The sequence below is a fragment of the Rhinolophus ferrumequinum genome, chromosome 3 (assembly GCF_004115265.2).
Source record: "Rhinolophus ferrumequinum isolate MPI-CBG mRhiFer1 chromosome 3, mRhiFer1_v1.p, whole genome shotgun sequence".
Taxonomy (NCBI): domain Eukaryota; kingdom Metazoa; phylum Chordata; class Mammalia; order Chiroptera; family Rhinolophidae; genus Rhinolophus; species Rhinolophus ferrumequinum.
The window spans coordinates 41938686-41958270 of record NC_046286.1 but is presented as its reverse complement, the minus strand read 5'-3'; the positions used below and the strand labels follow the sequence as shown (position 1 = coordinate 41958270).

The 19585-nt window shown below is 34.9% G+C and overlaps 1 protein-coding gene across 1 annotated transcript in view; it reads left to right on the top strand.

Moving 5' to 3' along the window:
* The window catches only part of ME1 (malic enzyme 1), a 174270-nt gene that overhangs the window by 47307 nt on the left and 107378 nt on the right, over positions 1–19585 (top strand). The window lies entirely within an intron of this gene.

Genomic DNA, 19585 nt, shown 5'->3' with positions numbered 1-19585 from the left:
CCCCGGCGCTCCTCACCTGTAACTTACTGCTATATTCTGTTTTTATCAGGGTGCATATGAGATAGAAATGTCAAATAGAGGGGGCTCTTTATATCTTCTATTAAAACTTGTATCGGAAACAATGTGTAATATATTGGTCAATATGCTTTATATAAAGACCCATTTGATAAATTCCTCTCAGAATCGAAGAAATGTCATACCTTTTTCAGTGGTGTACTTCCTTTATTAGAATTGAGAACTAATTCCATTTTCATTCTATATCTGTATTTTGTGCTATATTTTGTATTCAATTGCAGTAGTTTTCTTCAGACCACCTTTTTGTTTTCCTGTTTCTACCTCCCCCCACCCCAATTTTATTAATTCTCCTTAAATGAGTGAGTCTTGCAAACCCACATTTTAGACCATCATTAGTCCTTGAGTTCCTCCCAGGCTAAGTGGAAAGCCCATGTTCTTTAAAAAAAATATCATCTTACTTCTCCAAGGTGGGTTGGCTTCCTGCAGCCCAGGGAAAACAGAGTAAGTAAAGCTTGCCTTTTGGATCTCTGTGCTTCCTGTCGGTTTTTTATGATTTGAATGATTACCTGGTTTTACTGAGTCTTTAACTTGTATTGGTTACTGCCTCAAACTTTTATTAATTTATTGAAAACATTTATCAATTTATTGATTCATTTTTATTTTTATTTAAAAGGAAAACATAAAACAAGAACAGAAAGTAAAACCATCATTTTAGGGATTTTTTAAAAAATTTTTTCTAAGCAACAGTCCCTTTGTTTTATCAGCTATGAACATGTGACATAATTAATTTGGAAGTTTTTGAGGGAGAATGATGGCTGAGATCACAAAGGCTTCGTATATTTTCTTTCAAATAATTGTTCACCAGCCTATTGTCTTTCCCTAGTGACAAAAGTAATTTGTTAATTATATACTTGAGAGCTTAAAAGATTAAATTCTTTTGATTGCCTATATACTGTCAAATATTAGAATAAATTTAAATATTTCCAATACCTATATTCTTCTCTGCTATTGCATGCTTAAGAGCAATTGTGGTAATTTCATCAACGCCAGATGAATTTCTTTCTCTATTCTGAAGAGATATTCTTGATAGAAATTTAATATTTTTTCTTGTTGCTTCATGTAACATTATAAATGGGCTAATGTCACTGGGAGAATTCTGTAGCTATTCACAATGTATGGGAATCACAAATCCTTAGAATAGGTTAGAAATAGTAAAAAATAACTTTCAAAATTCCTGTTTCATCTTAAATATAGAGGAAATTGTATATCTTGGAATCTAAAATCATTGCTAGTCCTTTACTGAAGTGCATGTATTCTTCGTATGCCACTCAACTGATTTAAGAATTTTGCTGTGACTTGTGGTCAGTCACATTCAGAAACAAATGTTACTTAACATTGAACTTTTGCATCATATATGGAACTAAGATAGCACATCTGTCAACATCATTGAAAACTGAAGTGTATGTTTATTGCTGTAGATCAGTGATCATACTATTTTGCTTGTAAACCTCTTAAGGGAATTTTGAAAAACTGTGCACTCCTTGCTTTTTTTAACTTGACATCTAAAAACTTTTATCTTAAGTTTAAATAGTTGCAAGGAATGTAGTTTCCAGCATATTTAAAATATTGACATATCAAATTAAAACTATTATATCTTTTACTTAAATGTATCCAAAGGAATACAATCTTATATATTCCATTATTAATTCAAAATATACAAAAACAAATGCTTCTCTTACAGAAATATTGTAATGTTCTTGAATTTGTATTTTAATTCCAGCCCTCTTTATGATTTTATTTTAACATAATACATTTTAATGGTTGAAACTTTTTAATCTTTAAAAGATTTTTATTAAAATATAGCTAGCATGAAACATTTATTGAACAAGCATTATACTACTGTGCAGCAAAACTATGTATATAAAGTGACATTAAAGTTTTTATTCTGTATTCTGGTATTAGGATTATTACTAGTATACAATCGATCTAACAACAAATATGTGTGTTAGATTTTTATTAATCATTTAACATAAAAATAATTTTATTGGAAATTGATCATTTAATGAAATGGAAATTCCCCCTGGAATTCATGTATACCTAGACCTATATGTTACTTATGGGTAGAAGAGAAGTTTAGCATCAGTTTTTAGACATACACATGCATGTGCTGTAAAACCTTATTCACATAAACAAATAGATGGCATGAATTTTGTTATAGCAATATCACTTAATTCTTTGAACTCTTTCCAAATCATGTGCCAAAAATCACATAGAGATATATCATGAAAACTTATTTTTAGTGATCTACCAAATGACACCTCAGTTACCTCCTCCTTCAAAAATGTGGAAAGCAAAGAAATAGAAACCACCTGAATTGCAAATGGCTTTGTTACCCAGTCAGTTGTTAGAGTTATAACTTTTTCAGTTTCTAAGAAATATCTCAAAAAGTCTTTACCTAGTTTTCCAAAATGGCCACTAGTATCTGTTACACTTTCACTTACATTTGCTTAATTTGACATATTCAGAAAGGGTTGGGAAAGTTGAACCTTAATTGAAATTTAATTTCAATACAACTTTTATAGTACAGATTTTTCAATGTAAAACATGTTTATCTTACAATTTGTCACAACCTGGATGTTGCAGATTTAGCATATTCACTTAATGGAAAATACTTGTCTTATACCCTAATTGGCCTAAACAGTCCTTTTTATCAAGTCTTTCAGTCAAAACACTTTCTGCCAGTTCTAATAAATGTGTTAATATATTTTTGAATATTATAAATACCACTGAGAAATATTTGTAGACTATGGTTGATTAATAAATCAGAATGATGAGAATTAAAATGATGCAGTTTAATTAAATTGATTTATCCATTTAAAAGGCACTTGTATCTCAGTCATTGATTTATTATAAAGCAATGTAATATGTAGATGATATTGCAAGTTTTTATGAAGTAGGGAGTATGAAACAAGGCATGATATTACAGTGGTAAGAATGTATGTATGCATGTACCCTATTTCCCCGAAAATAAGACTTAGCCAGACAATCAGCTCTAATGTGTCTTTTGGAGCAAAAATTAATATAAGACCTGGCATTATTTTATATTATATTATATTATATTATATTATACCCAGTTTTATAGTAAAATAAGACCGGCTATTATATTATATTGTGTTATATTATATTATATTATATTATATTATATTATATTATATTATATTGTATTATATTGTATTATATTATAAAGACCCAGTCTTATACTATAGTAAAATAAGACTGGGACTTATATTAATTTTTGCTCCAAAAGATGCATTAGAGCTGATTGTCTGGCTAGGTCTTATTTTTGGGGAAACACAGAGTTAAGTTCTGGTGTTGGGCTTATAGATATAATTAGATAAGAAATATCTGTAAATAAAGAATAAATCCATTAATTTCATTAGACATGATAAAAATTTCTACATATTTAATGAAAGATAAAAACACATATTGCTTAAAACTAATTGATTTGATAGATAATAATATTACCTTTCCAATAAAGATGTAGAAAATATGAAACATTTCATAAAATAAAGTAAGAGGATTAACTGTAATAATAAATATTTCATAAATTTGATAAAATTATATAATATTTAATTAAATGTTATACCTTTTATTTTAATGAAATCTACTAAATTTTTTAAAATGAGAAAATCCAGAATCATACTAGGATATTTTATTATTGCTTTCTCAGTAATTGATAGAAAAATAGAATAAATTAACTTCACAAATGTGCTAAGAGAAGTGGAAATCTATTATATTTTTATTTGTAGGTTTTATCTAGTATATCTAGAAATATATAGTAGTTTTGGAAAATACTCTGTTATATTTAAAACAATCAGTATCATTAACCATTCACTGCTTCTAGCTGTTTAAAGATTTCATTTCCAGTAGAAACTATTGAGAATAGCTGAAAATGTTTGCTTTTCATTAAATATGATATAAAAAAAGCCATTTTCAGTGTATGATTCTTTTGCCTTACTTTTGTGAGTGTCTCCTTCAGGACTGAAGCCACTTCCCACTGATCTACTGTATATTGTATCTGGATTCAGAACCAAGACACCCTTGTTTTAGTGCCACAGTTCACGTAAAACAGGAATATATCAAAGATGGGTCTGGGCAAGCCTCACCAAATTCAGTGAAATTTCAAAGGTTTTGTGTAGCAAAATTTAGGATAGGTAATTTGATGTCTTTCTTTTGTACAATAAAAAGTCTAGTGTGAAAACAGATAGGGAACAGAGAATCTCCATGAGTGGATTTGTCTTTGAAGAACCACACCAGGTCTTAGATCAATTTTAGGAAAGAGATATGCAAGGTAAATATCTAGAAATTGATTACTTTAAAATTATTCATACATTTGTACTCCTCGGAAAGTCTTCTCAACCATACTTATCAGTCTTCGGACTCTTAAGAGAAAGTGTTCTAGAAATATGAAATGGAACTGTTAGTTTCTTAAGAATTGAATATTACTTCTATTATACTATACTTCTACTATATTCTATTGCTCATAGCAGTTACAGAGGCCATCCAGAATCAAGAAGGGGACATAGACCCCACTTTCTATGGGAGGAATGTCAAAGAATTTGTGGCCATTCTTAATCTGCCTCAGCTACTAAGTACCAAGCATTGTGTCAGGTCATTGCAATAAAATAATGAACACAACAGACGTAACAGTTTATCTCATGAAGCATATGGGCTAGTGGAGGACAGAAACAATAAATAAGCAATTATAAAACTGTCTGATAAACATTATGATAAGAGAGTACAAGGTGCTATGGAATCATAGGAGGGTCCTCTAACTCTGACAAAACTGGAATTCAGGCACAACTTCCCAAAGGAAGTAGCCTAAGAACACCATTATGAATCAAGTTAGTGCTGTTTAACTTTATCCTTTAATTTCTCCAAAGTCTTAGTGATGTGATAAAACATAGTTTATGTTTTTCTCAAAGCATATTTCTCAATTATGCTAGACTTAAAGGAAACCAGTGACAAATTTCCAGTGATAGTATAAATTTGAATTTGTGCAGGGATGGCCTAAATCTGAGGAAAAATAGTCATTATTTGGTTTATGGAGCAGGATTGAGGGGGATCATTTTCTTAGAAAAAGTAGCCTCACATCAAAGGAATTTGCTTGAACTGTATTTGGCAGTGTATCAAGTCTGCTCATGTGGCTTATGTTTTTCTATTGATGAATTTTCTTTCTCTGAAAAGAAAGAAAAAGTACCCTGAGACAATGCCTGCAATCAGCAGATTTTTCTTTTAGGTTAATAAAGACCTATTCTTATGCATGTGGATCTCTGTCAATTTTTTTTCCTCAGTATTAGTAAAGGACATGAGACTAATTGGTTGAATGGTTTGATCACTAGTTTTGAGTTTAGAAAAACCAGTCTGCAAGAATACAGACTTCTAAAGTAGAGATCAGCAAAAGGAAAGACTTCTGGACAAAGGCCCAGAGTTAAGGCTGTGGGATTTACTTTATTAGCAATTTGAAAGGAACCTGTAAACAAAGCTTCAACTAAGAAGCTCTTGCTGTCCAAGAATGTTGTTTATCAGAGGAAAAAGAATCAAAGAATTAGAACAAACTTTAGTCGGTTTATAGCAACAACAGCATGATTAATGAAAGTTATTATATTAATGTAGAGATTCTCTAAAGATTTTGGACATGGGACCATGAACCTGAGTGGGTAAATTTCATGTAAACATTGCGACAAATCTTAATGGTCTGAGTAAAATGCTAAATGTGTAGAAGTAATTGAACTCTTCTGTATCCTTCTTTTCATTGCTGTTTCTTGCCCTTAGTGCATTTGACTTATTGCATAAAAAGCAATGGCATCACATACCCTCGTGCACTTCCATCATTGAGTGTCTCTATTCTTCCACTCTTGGATCGCATTGCAATAGTCAGTTTATATTGGCCCTAGATATGTCTCTCAGTCCATAGACATCAAATAACTGGAGGATTTTTTTCTTTGCGTTACCAATATGTTTGATAGGGTGTATGTATTTTCCCTTAAAAGTGAGGAAAATAAGTGCCTTTTTCCCCCTTTACTTCATTGCTCTTATTTGTAGCTTTGGAAGGAAACTTGAGATAACAGCCTATGTGAGAGACTAAGTAATTATTGTATGCTGATAGAATTTGCTAATTCAAACAGGATGAGTAAGATGGATGCTTGGCAAGTAGTTGGTATTATGCAATTGTTTTGTGTATGGAAGACTATCATTCTATGGCCATTTCTCCATGTTCCTCCACCCTCATTTTAGCTTCTGTTTCATAGTTCTGGGTATTTTTTATTTTCCTCACTATAAAGTCAAAATTAAAGAATTTTAGTCTGTCCTATCAGATATTTCTGGTGTCTTTGCTTCTGCTCTCTTTACTGAAAAGGGAGTTTAGAAGAAGCAAATATCACCTAAAGGATTGAATACAAGGAGGGTAAGGCTATTTTTTTCTTGCAAAGTTAATAATTTGTTCTGTCTTTTCCTCAATATATAGTATCTTGGAATAATAGTAATTCAGACTGAGAAAGACCTGGATATGTCAGTTACTTTAATTCCTTAATTCCCAATATCACAGAAAATATTAAGCACATCTTCTGGTTTTCCTAAACTTATCAATTTTAATATTTAATAGCCTTTATAAATTCAAACTTAAATCACTTGTATTTTATCTAAGTTATTATTCTTGATTAAGGTTTTTTAAAATAATGATTCTTATATTTTTTGTAACAATCCTATAATATATTTAAAACTCTTATCTTTTTTTTTATGTCTTCTTATTGCATCCTTTAAAAGCTTTTCCTTTTAAAACATTAAAACATCTTTCCTGTGCTTTTAAGACCCTTTAAAAATTCTGTATAATCAGTTTAAAACTCATTATAACAAAGTAAATTTGATTGAAAACATATAGGACTTTGATATAATGACTGCCAGGTTTTGACTTGAAAATGAAAATATTCCGTCCTCTCAAATTGCTGTAAAAAACATTGTTTTTGAGATTTCCTGTCAAGATGGTGGAGTAGGTAAATGCTGTACTTACTTCCTCTCATGACAACATCAAAATTACAACTAAACCACAGAACAACCATCATTGAGAATCGCCTGAAGTCTAGGTAAACAAAAGCCCTACAACTAAGGACATACAGATGAAGCCTTGAGACTGGTAGGAGAGACAGAGACATGGAACAGTCTGGTCCCACATCTGTGTGTGAACATTAAAAATTGAGAGGAATATCTTGGCTGTGGAAGTTCCCCCTGGAGGAATGAGGGGTCCAGCCCCACACCAGGCTCCCCAGCCCAGGGTTCCAGTGCTGGGAAGAGAAGTCTTCATAACTTTTGGCTGTGTGAACCAGCAGAGATTGTGGCTGGGTGAGACGAGGGTGGCTGCAGTCCCAGGTGATCCTCTTAAAGGCCCCACACATGGACTCACTTGCTGATGGACTCACTTGCTCTGAGGTCCAGTGCTGGGGCAGCAGGTGGAAAGGCACCAGGGACATACAGGGAGGAACTGGATTATCTGGCTTAAGGGCAAGGGCTGGTGGGGCAGCTCTCTCCCTGATGGAGGAGCTGGCAGAAGCCATTGTTCCTTTGTTGAGCCCTCCCTGCCTCCTGGTATGAAGATGTAGGTGGCTACCACATCTGAGTCTCCACCAACCTACCTAACACCATTTGTCTACCTCACCCTGTTGATTCCCTGAGACCCCACTCCACCAAACTTTCAGGCCCAATGAAGCCACTTCCAGGGGCTTTTCAATACAAACAGTCTGTCTTGGCTAATGCTGCAAACTTTCCTAAAATCTCCCAAGTGTTCACAAAAGCCAAAAGAGTAACATCTGGCTGAGCAGTAGCACTAGGAGAAGCCAGCCTCTTGAGGCATGTCCAAGCCTAGTGCGGATGGCGGCCTCTACAGATTGCTTTGCAGCTCAGGCCAGGTGGCCCCAGGCAGGGGATAGGCTGTGGCTGAACTTGGCCTGCAGTTGGTCCCCTCCCAGGATGCCCTGGGTCTGGCATACTCAGAGGCCAGCTTCAGACTGAGCCGGAGCATCACCCAGCCACCGTCAACCATGATGTACCTAAAGGGCATACTGGATAGGCCCAGAGCTCTGCGAAAAATAATCCTGCTCTGTAGGGTCTGCCCTGATACTACAGCCCCTCCAAAGTGGTTGCAGACAGTCCTCACAACCAGTCAGCCCAAGGGTCAATCCCTCCCATTGATGTGCAAACAGCAACCAAGGCTCAACTACCACAGGGGGATGCACACAACCTATACAAAGGAAACATCTGGAGCACCCAGCTCTGGTGACCAGGGAGATTGTGCCACTGGCACCTACTACATAAGGCCACTCTAGTAAGACTGGGAGATATAGCAGCCCTACCTAATACATAGAAACAAACACAGGGAGAAAGACAAAATGGGGAGACTAAGAAACATGGCCCAAATAAAAAAACAGAACAAAGCTCCAGAAAACATGCTAAACAAAATGTAGACATGCAATCTACCAGACGCAGAGTTTCAAACACTGGTATAAGGATGCTCAATAACTTTAGGGAGAACTTCAACAAAGAGACAGGAAACACAAAAGGAACAAGTCAGAAATAAAGAATATAATAACTGAAATAAAATATACATTAGAGGCAGTCAACAGTAGAAAAGATGAAGCAGAGGATTAAATGAGCACTTTAGAAAATAGGGTAGCACAAAACACCCCAACAGAAAAAAAATATCCATAAAAAAGTGAGGATAGTTTAAGGGGACTCTAGAATAACGTCAAGCTACCAACAGTCCCATCATAGAGGTACCAGAAGGAAAAGAGAGAGAGCAAAGAGTTGAAAACCCAGTTGAAGAAATAATGACTGAAAATTTCCTTAACCTGAAGAAGGAAATAGACATACAAGCCCAGAAAGCACAGAGAGTCCCAAACAAGATGAATCCAAAGAGGCTCACTCCAAGACACATCATAATTAAAAAATACCAAAGGTTAAAGATAAAGAAAGAATCCTATAAGCAGCAAGAGAAAAGCAGTTAGTTACCTACAAGGGAGATCCCATAAGGCGCTCAGCTGATTTCTCAATAGAAACTTTGCAGGCCAGAATGGATTGGCATGATATATTCCAAGTGATGAAAGCCAGGACCTATAACCAAGATTGCTCTACCCAGCAAGGCTATTATTTAGAATCGAAGGAAAGATAAAGAGCTTCCCAGAGAAGAAAAAGCCGAAGGAGTTCGTCACCCCTAAACCAGTACTACAAGAAATATTAGAGGGACTTCTAAAGATGAAAAGAAAGACAAAAGATAAAAAATATGAGTAATAACATGGCAATAACTACATACCTATCAACAGTCACCATAAAAGTAAATGGGTTAAATGCTCCAATCAAAAGATAGGATGACTGAATGGATAAGAAAACAAGACCTTTACATATACTGCCTACGAGACTCACTTCAGATTGAAAGGCAAACACAGACTGAAAGTAAAGGGATGGGAAAAAGATATTTCATGAAATTGGAAAAAAACAAACGGAAAGCTGGGGTAGCAATACATATTAGAGACAAAATAAACTTCAAAAGAAAGGCTATAACAAGAGACAAAGAAGGACCCAGTAATCCTACTTCTGGGTGTTTATCCAAAGAAACCCAAAATGCTACTTCGAGGGGACATGTCATCCACACGTTCATTGCAACATTGTTTATAATGGCCAAGATGTGGAGGCAACCTGAGTGTCCATTGATGGATGAATGGATAAAGAGTAGGTGGTACATATATACAATGGAATTATTGCTTGGCCATGGAAGGGAATGGGTTTTTGCCATCTGCAGTGGCATGGATGGACCTGGAGGGTACAGTGCTGAGTGGAGTATGTCAGACAGAGAAAGACAGATGCAATGTGATTTCACTTATATGTGGAATCTAAAGAACAAAATAAACAAACATAACAGAAACAGACTCATAGATACAGAGAACATCTTGATGGTTGCCATATTGGGTGGGGGGTGGGGGTGAATGAAAAAGGGGAAGGGATTAAGAAGTACAAACTGGTTGTTACACAGTAGTCGTGGGGATGTAGGGTATAGCATAAGTAATACTGTAATAACTATGCATGGTGTCAGATGGGTACTGGATTTATTGGGGTGACAGGTGGGAGGGGAATGGGAGGCAGGATGAAAAAGGTGAAGGGATTAAGAAGTACAAATTGGTAGTTACAAAATGGTCATGGGAATGTAAAATAAAGCATAGGGAATATAGTCAATAATGTAATAACTATGTATAGTGCCAGGTGGGTACTAGAATAGTCAGGGGGATCACTTCTTAAATTATATAAATGTCTAACCACTATGCTGTACACCTGAAATTAATATAAAATAATATAAAATATTGAATGTCAACTGTAATTGAAAAATTAAAAAGAGGAAAAGGTGAAGGGGAATAAGAGGTTCGAATTTCTAGGTATAAAACAAATAAGTCATGGATGCAACACACAGCACAGGGAATACAGTCAATAATATTGTGATAGCATGGTACAGAGTCAGTTGCTGGACTCATAATGATGATCACTTCTTCAGGTATATAGATGTTGAATAACTATGGTGTACACCTGAAACTAATATAATATAGTATGTTAGCTATATTATAATAAAAATCTTTTTTAAAAAGCGAGGCTAAGGTATATCATATAATGTATTATTATAATATGCTTTTTTTGAAACATCACTGATGTTGCTCTGAAAATAGAAAACTAAAATAAATTATTCAAAGACAAAAGATTCCAGCTTTGGGGGGGGTCAATATATTTTAATGCAATATAAAAGAAAAACTGTAAAACAAAATAATGTTATCGATGGCTTTCATTTGTAATGGTAGTAGATATTCTTGTTCTTTCCTGATAGGACCTTTGAAATGAATGAGAACATCCTTTCTTAGCATATTAAGAATTCAACTCTTTTTTTCATTGATTGTACATTCAATATAGAAAATACTCATATTTATCTTATTCCAGTAATTTATTGATGGTTAAACATAAGGCCAAGATACATATATTGCCTACATTATAAAGAATAGGGAAATTACATGTTATGAAATGACTAAAATAGTATTATGTATGTAAAGGGTACTAGCCATCTGTATACATAGTTAGCTGCCAGTTCAGATCAGTTGGCATGGCCCGTATAGAGGAACATATGTTCTTAAAAATGTTTTTGTTCACAATGGATATGTAGTGATCACCATATTAACAGTTTGTACTGATGACTGAACAACAAAAAGGAGTACATGTGTTATGCTTGTTGAAACATTCTTAAATATGATCACAAATTGTAAAAATATATACTGTAACATTAATAATAATTAACATTTTTTCATCTTAGAAAATAGAAGGGCCATTTTTCTACCAGCAGTTCAAAAATGGAAGATGTTATCTCTAACTTTGGAACAAAAATATTTTCGTTATGACGGCAGACTGCATTAACAGGGGAAAACAGGGTCATTGACTTGTTGCAGCGCTAGGGAATTGGTTTAAAATAATCTATCAGCCAAAACTCCATAAAAAAAGATATTTTTAAAATCATGAAACAAACATACTTGTATCTCAATTCACTTCAGTTGGTATTTAGAGTTCCTATAGTATGTTTAGTATCAGGAATGGAAATAAGTTCCAATGATATGTTCTCTTTGGGCTACCAACAGCCCGATAGGTCTTTGATTTCCCATACATCCTCCTCCTTTTTCTTCATTTAATGACTCAAATGACCTGATGCTTAACTATGCCGGAAACTACAAGTAAGAGTGGGGAAAAAAATCATAGGAGATAATTCTATGAAGGATATATATTTATTTTTATTTTTCCAAAGTCTATTGTCTTAGTAATAGAATTTCTTCATTCGATTTTCCTGTAGATCTTCTCATATCTAGCGTGTACTGCCGAGGAACATGAAAATAAACTTGGAAAATCCTTTCTGTTGCAGTCTCTGGGTTGGAATAGATAATATCGTAGACTCAGATATTCAGACACAGTTTACTGATCATTCTAGACCAAATCTATCTAATGCCTTTCTCTAGTATGAAGCTAAAAAGTATGATATGGTCCACTCATTAAATTGTTACGTGTGTTAGTTATGTAAAGTAATGTGCTAAACTACAAGATCAACATACTCATATATAGCTTTATTATATTTTAATTCATTGTATGATAATATTTAAGGAACTCCTTTGAAATTACAGGACTAAATGCAACAAAAATTGAAAGTGTATAAAGGCCAGAAAAGTAATAGACTTAAATATTACATCTTAAACCAAAGCACATGGAAATAGTTAGAGAACCAAGCTTATTAATATATTTGTACATATCTTAAAATATGGTTTAAACTTCAATGATTTGTTTCCTGGGAAGAAAAGAGTGTCAAGCTAAGAAGAATGTCACAGAAAGGACCATTAGTTCCCAAAAGGTCATCCAATAATCAGTACCTCTACATCCTCCTGTCCAGTCTATTTCTGCCTCTCATAAGTCTCAGACCTTCTTGTTAGGCAGTTGATTTACTTCCCCAATTCTCAACACTCCTACTTTTAGTACGAGGCCTTTCCCTTTCACCATGACATAATGTTGAGCTATTTGTGTTCAGATTGGCCCCAGGCCTCTTGTCTGTTAATGCAAACGCTGACTGGACATGACCTGGTCACTTGGGCTCTCCCTCATCTTCTACTGTCTCCCTGGTCAGGTGTCTGTAGATTCAAATCGATTGTAGTGACCCTTTATGCTCGTAATTAGAAAGAGTTTGTGTCTCTTAGTAAAATGGACAGAACACTGCTAGAGGTGTCAGAAAAATCAGTTTTTGATCTGCCACTAAGTAGCTAAGCTTGAAAAAAATCACTTCTCTCCCTTTTGCTCAAAGACAAATATATTTACTTTTACTTTTCTTTTAAAAAATAGGAAGTAAAATTATTTTTTGAAAAATGTCAAAATGTAGAAAATGTACAAAGACAAATACCCATATGTCCATAATTTAGAATTGACATTTGTTAACATTGTATCACATTTATTTTTTGTGTTTTTTTAATTAGTGATAAAGTCCCCTTTGGCCTCCAATCTTATTCTCCTCCCCTTCACCCCCTTCTCAAGGCAATTATTTATCCAATCCCCATTGATGACCTGAAATAAAATGTAATACAGTATTAGATTAGATGAACATTATGTTATTAATATAATACATTAATATAATAATGTAGTTGTTACTACTAAATTAAGCTGTGAAAAAGGAATTTTTTTCACATATATGTTTCTTCTACCTGTCCAAATATGCCTGTTTTCTTGCATAACATTAAAAAAACGTATTACCACACTGTATCTGCATCCTCATAAATACAATACTGCCTTTGGAATTGTAAAAATGGAGTTGTCATAGGTCGCATGTTACCACCACTTGGAAGAGTACTGCCAATCTTAGTAGTCACTTTTGATTTCTGGAAATTACAGCTATCTATGCTAAATAATGCTATGCATTTGTAATTGGGTTACAGAAGGGACAACAGAACTATTCTGCAATATAGAGTCCTCTTCTGTTTTTCCTAGTGTCTGGCACTGTGTGATGTCTATCATAAAATAAATACGTATGAGCATATGATAAATGATGGAATGAGTATCTGAATTTTACTTTTCACATGCACAGTATTTGTATTAATTTTCTATTGATATGTAACAAATGAACACAAACAGCTTCTTTAGACAACATCCATTTAGTGTAAATTTCTGTAGGTCAGAAATCTGGCATGGTGTGGTTGAGTTCTATGTTTAAGGTATACCAGGCTAAAATCAAGAGGTCAGCCAGACTGAGTACTCGTCTGGAGGCTAATAGAACACTCTACCTTTAAAGAGTGCAGACCCACGCAGATAACGTTCCTATCTTCAGGCCAACAGTATTATCTAACATAACCTAATCAGAGTAAAATATATCGCATGCACAGCCCGGGGGTTATTCAGGGTGTGAACACCAGGGAGCTAGGAAATCTTGGGGATAATTTTAGAAATCTGCCCATAGTACTAATTTTCACTCCTCAGAAGGATTAAGACTAGAAATAGAGCTTTAAACATTATCTGCCAATAAACAATACAAATTCACAAAATTATCATTGTAGAACAAAATCAAATAGTTACACAAAGAAAAATATCACTCATGTTAGTACTATTAGGATGTTAACTAGTAATAAAAAACCTTATATCTGGAAGTAGGTGACCAGAGGAAATGGGAAATCTACCTGCCTCTTCTGGCCTCAATTAAAAAATTTTTGTTACTTCTATAATAGAATTGGTATTCAGTCACAAAGATGTCACCTTTCATTGGCCCCTGCACCTTCCACTGGATCCCTCCCATCGAGAGGTGCTATCTCAGCTTAGTTCACTTCTAATCTACACCATACTGAAGTCTGAAGCACTTAAACTAACTTATGTACCTTTCTTCCGAAGCTGATGTGATCTTCCATTTTTTGCGATTTTTTTTCTCAGGTCTAGTATCTCTGGCGCTGTCAATTGGTTCTCTTATTATTTCTCAAGTTCTTTGCTGTCATTAAGATCTGCTGTCCCCATGTTAACATTAAGATCTCAAATTGCTCATCTCTTAGACCCCAGGTGCTCCAAGTCCTAGAAGTGGGCATTGTTCTGGTTCTTGCTATATATTTATTTTCCAAGGACTTGCCCCCACTAAATTTTGATTTCTTCTATTTCTTTGCCATGTCATTTTCAGAAAACCTGCCAAATTATATTATGTACATTGACCACATAGCTCCTGAGTGTTCTCCATCCCAGACTTTTTGCTATAGTGTTTTACCCACCATAGGGTCAGCCAATGCCATAATCACATCTAAACTACCTTCCTTTGTCCTCACCTATATTCTTTCCATCACTCCCTGTTTCCTTCTTTCTTTCTGTAAGAAATCAGAATTCCTGACTTCAAGAGTTCATAATCAAGTCGGACAAACATATAAGAAAGTAAAAAATTATATGACAAACGTTATGATAAATACGACAAATGTTATATTAGAAAAAAAAAAGCTAGATTCAATGGGGTTACAGAGAGATTCCAACTCAGCTTTAATGTGTGCTGGGAAATATTTCCAGGAGGAGGTGACACTTGTACTGCCTCTGATAAGCAATCAGGGGCTAGCCTATCAGAGCTAGAGGAGTTGGAGGGATGCCCAAGTGAAACTTTAAAAGATCACCCATAGTTGGAAACTAGATTGTTCTCAGGCTGAATTAGTTGATCAAATGCCAAGAGCAAGGATGAGGCGAAAAATGGGAGCTAAAGCTGAAAGATCAGACATTCAGCAGAAGCTGAGGCAAAGTGGACCTCAAAAAGGAGTCCGAGAGTGGCAGCAAAGCACAGTCCCTAGGCCTTCACTGTGCATTAGAGTGAAAAAGAGAACTTTTTTTTGAGAATGCCAGCATTGAAGGATTAAACAGAAACAAAGGAAACTGTGAAGAAGACTAAGAATGGGCCAGAGAGTGTCAGCATGAGGATAAACTGGACTAGAGGACAGAGAGACTGACACTTTGTTCACTAATAAATAGTGACGAATGGAAGGAAATTTATAGGTAGGTAGCTAGAAGCCAAAAGTGTCTATTTTATCTCCAGAGTTAAAAAAAAAGTGTGCCAATCTGATGAGAGGGGTGGGGAAAATATGATGTAGCTCTTACGGAAAAATCTAACAGTAGCCAATAGAAGGTATTTGAGGGAGTCAAGTTGAGTTGTGAGGATCTTGCTGACACTGAATAGACCATGAGGGTGTAATGGATCTAACACACCTGGTTAAGTGTCTTTTCCAGACATCATTGTGCAGTAGTAGGGCTTGAGGAAAAGGAAAGGCAGATGGATTGATTTAGATTTGGAGGTTTTCATAAAGGGTGTAATGGAAAGAGAAAATGGCAAGGGAGTTAATAATGGTTGGCAGAATGGATAAAATTTAGCTGAATAAAGAAGGAAATTCAATCAGGATAGACTGATAACTTGGAAAAAATCAAAGCAGTGTCAAAAGACAGGAGACATTAATGATGTGAAAGCGTCGTTATATCAGAAGTGTGATATTTGGGAAAGTATGAAGTGAGCTATTAGATCCTTACATCACAGACTATACTAAAATTTTAGATAGATTTAAGGAACTGAATTAAACCTAGGCAAAAAAGTAAAGTGATTGATGAGGCAGGACTTTGTATGCTTAAAAGAAATATAAGAAATCTGAAAGGATAAAAACCAATTTGTTCACTAATGTAAATGGGAAACAACAACAAACAAAAGTGAAAGATAAAAAATTAGGAAATTAACTTCCACAAGTATGATAAACAAAGGAATACAAATTCTTTATTTGTAAAGACATGCTTGAGGATATTCCTCGAGCAGCAATGGATAATTGTTGCTTCTTTTTGAGCATCCAGAACCAGGTTTTTGCTTTCCTTCAAAGATAACAGCAGCCATCAGGCTGCACCCTCTGTCTGCTTCATGGTCCTTCAACCTCTGAATAAAAGGACTGGGGACCAAGCGTGGAGTGTCCGAGCCTGAGCAGGGCTAAAAATACCGGCATAGGAGGGCAGCCTGACTCAGGGTATGAGAGCCAAGCAAGGTGAAGGGAGAATCTGTGTAGGAGGGTAGTGCCAGGTGTCAGAGCCCCAGTCGGGGGAGGAGGGCATCTGTATAGGAGGCCTGCCCACTTCAGAGATTGGAGCCTTTGTGAGGTATGTGGGGTGTCCACGCAGGGAGGGGACAAGATTAGTTTTTTACAGGAGGACGGATCAAATAAATAAATATATTAAACATAATAGGAGTTAGATTTCTCACTATAGGAGAAACTTGTTACAAATGTGGAAACTGAAGGGAGAACACCAGAATGAATCCTGTGGTGGTGAATTGGAGTTGGAAGTAGTAGTGTGAGGTTATGGTTTTCTTTTTTCTTTTTCTTTTTTAATTAAAGTTCTTTGGGGTGACAATTGTTAGTAAAATTACATTGGTTTCAAGTGTACAATGTTGTAATACGTCATCTATATATCACATTGTGTGTTCACCACCTAGAGTCAGTTCTCCTTCGTCACCACATATTTGAGAGGCTATGGTTCTCAATGTACAGACAAAAAAGATGGATAGATATAGAAATAAATTAATAAAATAGTGTGTGTGTGTGTGTGTGTGTGTGTGTGTGTAACATACGTACCTACATATTTTCTCTAGCTCTGTCCGTTGAGCTGGTCTGGGAACAGCAACACTTCAGTGATGATGAGCACCTAGTACTGAGATCTAAATACAATTGTCCACCAAAAGAACCAGAACTCCTTAGAGAGATTGCTGATTCCAGGGCTGGGCCAGGATAAGTAAAGATGAGCTTGGGACATCTCCTACCAGAAAGTACGGAAGTGCTCAGAGAATGATGGGAATGTGTCCAAAGGACATAGACACCCTCTCGAAGGGGCTCCCATTGGCCTAATCTCGAACATTTTGAGAATCAAATAAGTGTTTGCTACAGATTAAAACCTATTGAATAAAATAAACATGAACCCACGTTATAAAATTAAATGTTAACATATTGATAAATAATTTTCTAATCTTTTCATTTTATAACTGTAACTGTGTATCTGTACATGTAGAGAATTAATGTTTCATACCCGAGTCTATACCACTACATATAAGTCATTTCTGTGCTGAAACATTTTTGTATATCTCAATAGGTTTATGATCAAGGAGGCATTCCAGGAAGGTTTGCAAATTATCCTCTCAAAATACTTGACTTTGGTGGCACATTACAGGTCCTTAATGATGTGAGCTCTCTCCAACTCTAAGCTACAAATGACTCTTTACTCAGAGCAAGAGCTTACAGGTGGCCAAGTAGCTCTCTTACTGAAGGTGTACTCATATCTTTGTATAATAAACCTTGGCATCTAAATGATTGAAATTTTATTTGAATTTATTTTTAAATTTTATTTCTTGTTTTAAAAAAATAAAATTATTACTGTTTCCTGAGACCAGTGTCATTTGGGAAACTTTAGATAACTAACAAGTTCCGAAGAAATATTATTTAATGTTATATTGCCATGGCCATCTTAGATAATTCAACAAAAATGTCTTCCTTAAAAAATCCAAATTTTTTAAAATTTTAATTTTACAATTATTTATTGATATCTCGTTGATTGTGTACTTGGATATGACAGAGATCCAAAAGAAATATATAACTTATAAAGAGCTTGTAATCATTTTGGAGAAAAAAAATAAATTTGAAACAAGGAAAAATATAATTTAATGCCAACTTCATAAATTAATATTTTTGTTGAGTCAGACAGTCATCAGTAACCTGCCTGTAGCACTTACGTAACATAATTAGAAATTATTTAATAAGTGAGTTCTAAGTCTGGGTTTATTTCATATTTTCTGTACTTAAAAAATGGTTATAGAAACCTTATTTTTGCAGCACTGAAGTCAGAATATATTGTTGGACAGATACTGTATGCCAGCACACTTATAGGAATGGGACCATAATTGTGAACAAAATAGAGTCTCTGTACTTAAGGAATTTGCTGCTTTGTGTGCATGTGTATACGTATATATGGGGTATATATGGAATGTGGTGGCAGGGAGGAGACAGACAGTAAACATGTGAAAAAATAAATAAGATAATTTCAGGTAGTTATAGGTATAACGAAGATTATAAAAACGGTAGGGTGGAGGTTCTTTGACTGCTGTTATCAGAGAAGGCCTGTCTGAGGAACGAAAGTATTGAGTTGAGGCCTGAATGATGAGAGGAATTAAGCAGGTCGTTAGATTTACATTTGGAGCCCAAAGGAGTGATCTGGGTTGAAGACAAAAGTTTGAGGGTTATCACTGTGAACATGATATTTAAAGCCAGGTCAATCACAGTTGAGAAGTTGAATAAGATGAGAGCTGAGGGTTGACCTTTGCCTGTAGTCAGATGCGAGTCATCGGTGCCTTTGGTAAGAGTTGTTTCTGTGTAAAAAGGAGGGAGAAAAGCCTTGTTAATAGATTGAAGAGAGAATGGGAGATGAGGAAATGGAAACAATAAGAATATACAAATCTTTGAAGGGTTTTGCTGTGAAGGAGAGGAAAGTAAGGGACAAAATCCAGTCTTTTCAAAGATGGATATTAACGCAGGTTGTTATGGCAATAAGAATGATTCAGTAGAGATAGTGATGGTGTAGCATGGAGACAGGATAAATGCAGGGGTGGAAAACAAACCTAAAGGTAAAACACAGAACTATAAAACTCCTAGGAGATAACATAGGAGAAAATCTAGATGACCTTGGGTATGGCAATGACTTTTTAGATACAGCACCAAGGGCACAATCCATGAAAGAAATAATGGATAAGATGGATTTCATTAAAATTACAAATTTCTTTTCTACAATAGATGCTTTTAAGAGAATGAAAATATATGTCACATACTGGGAGAAAATATTTGCAAAATATAAGATAGGGAACTATTACCCAAAATATACAAAGAACTCTTAAAACTCTATAATAAGAAAAACAACACAATTAAAAAATGGGCCAAAGACTTTAACA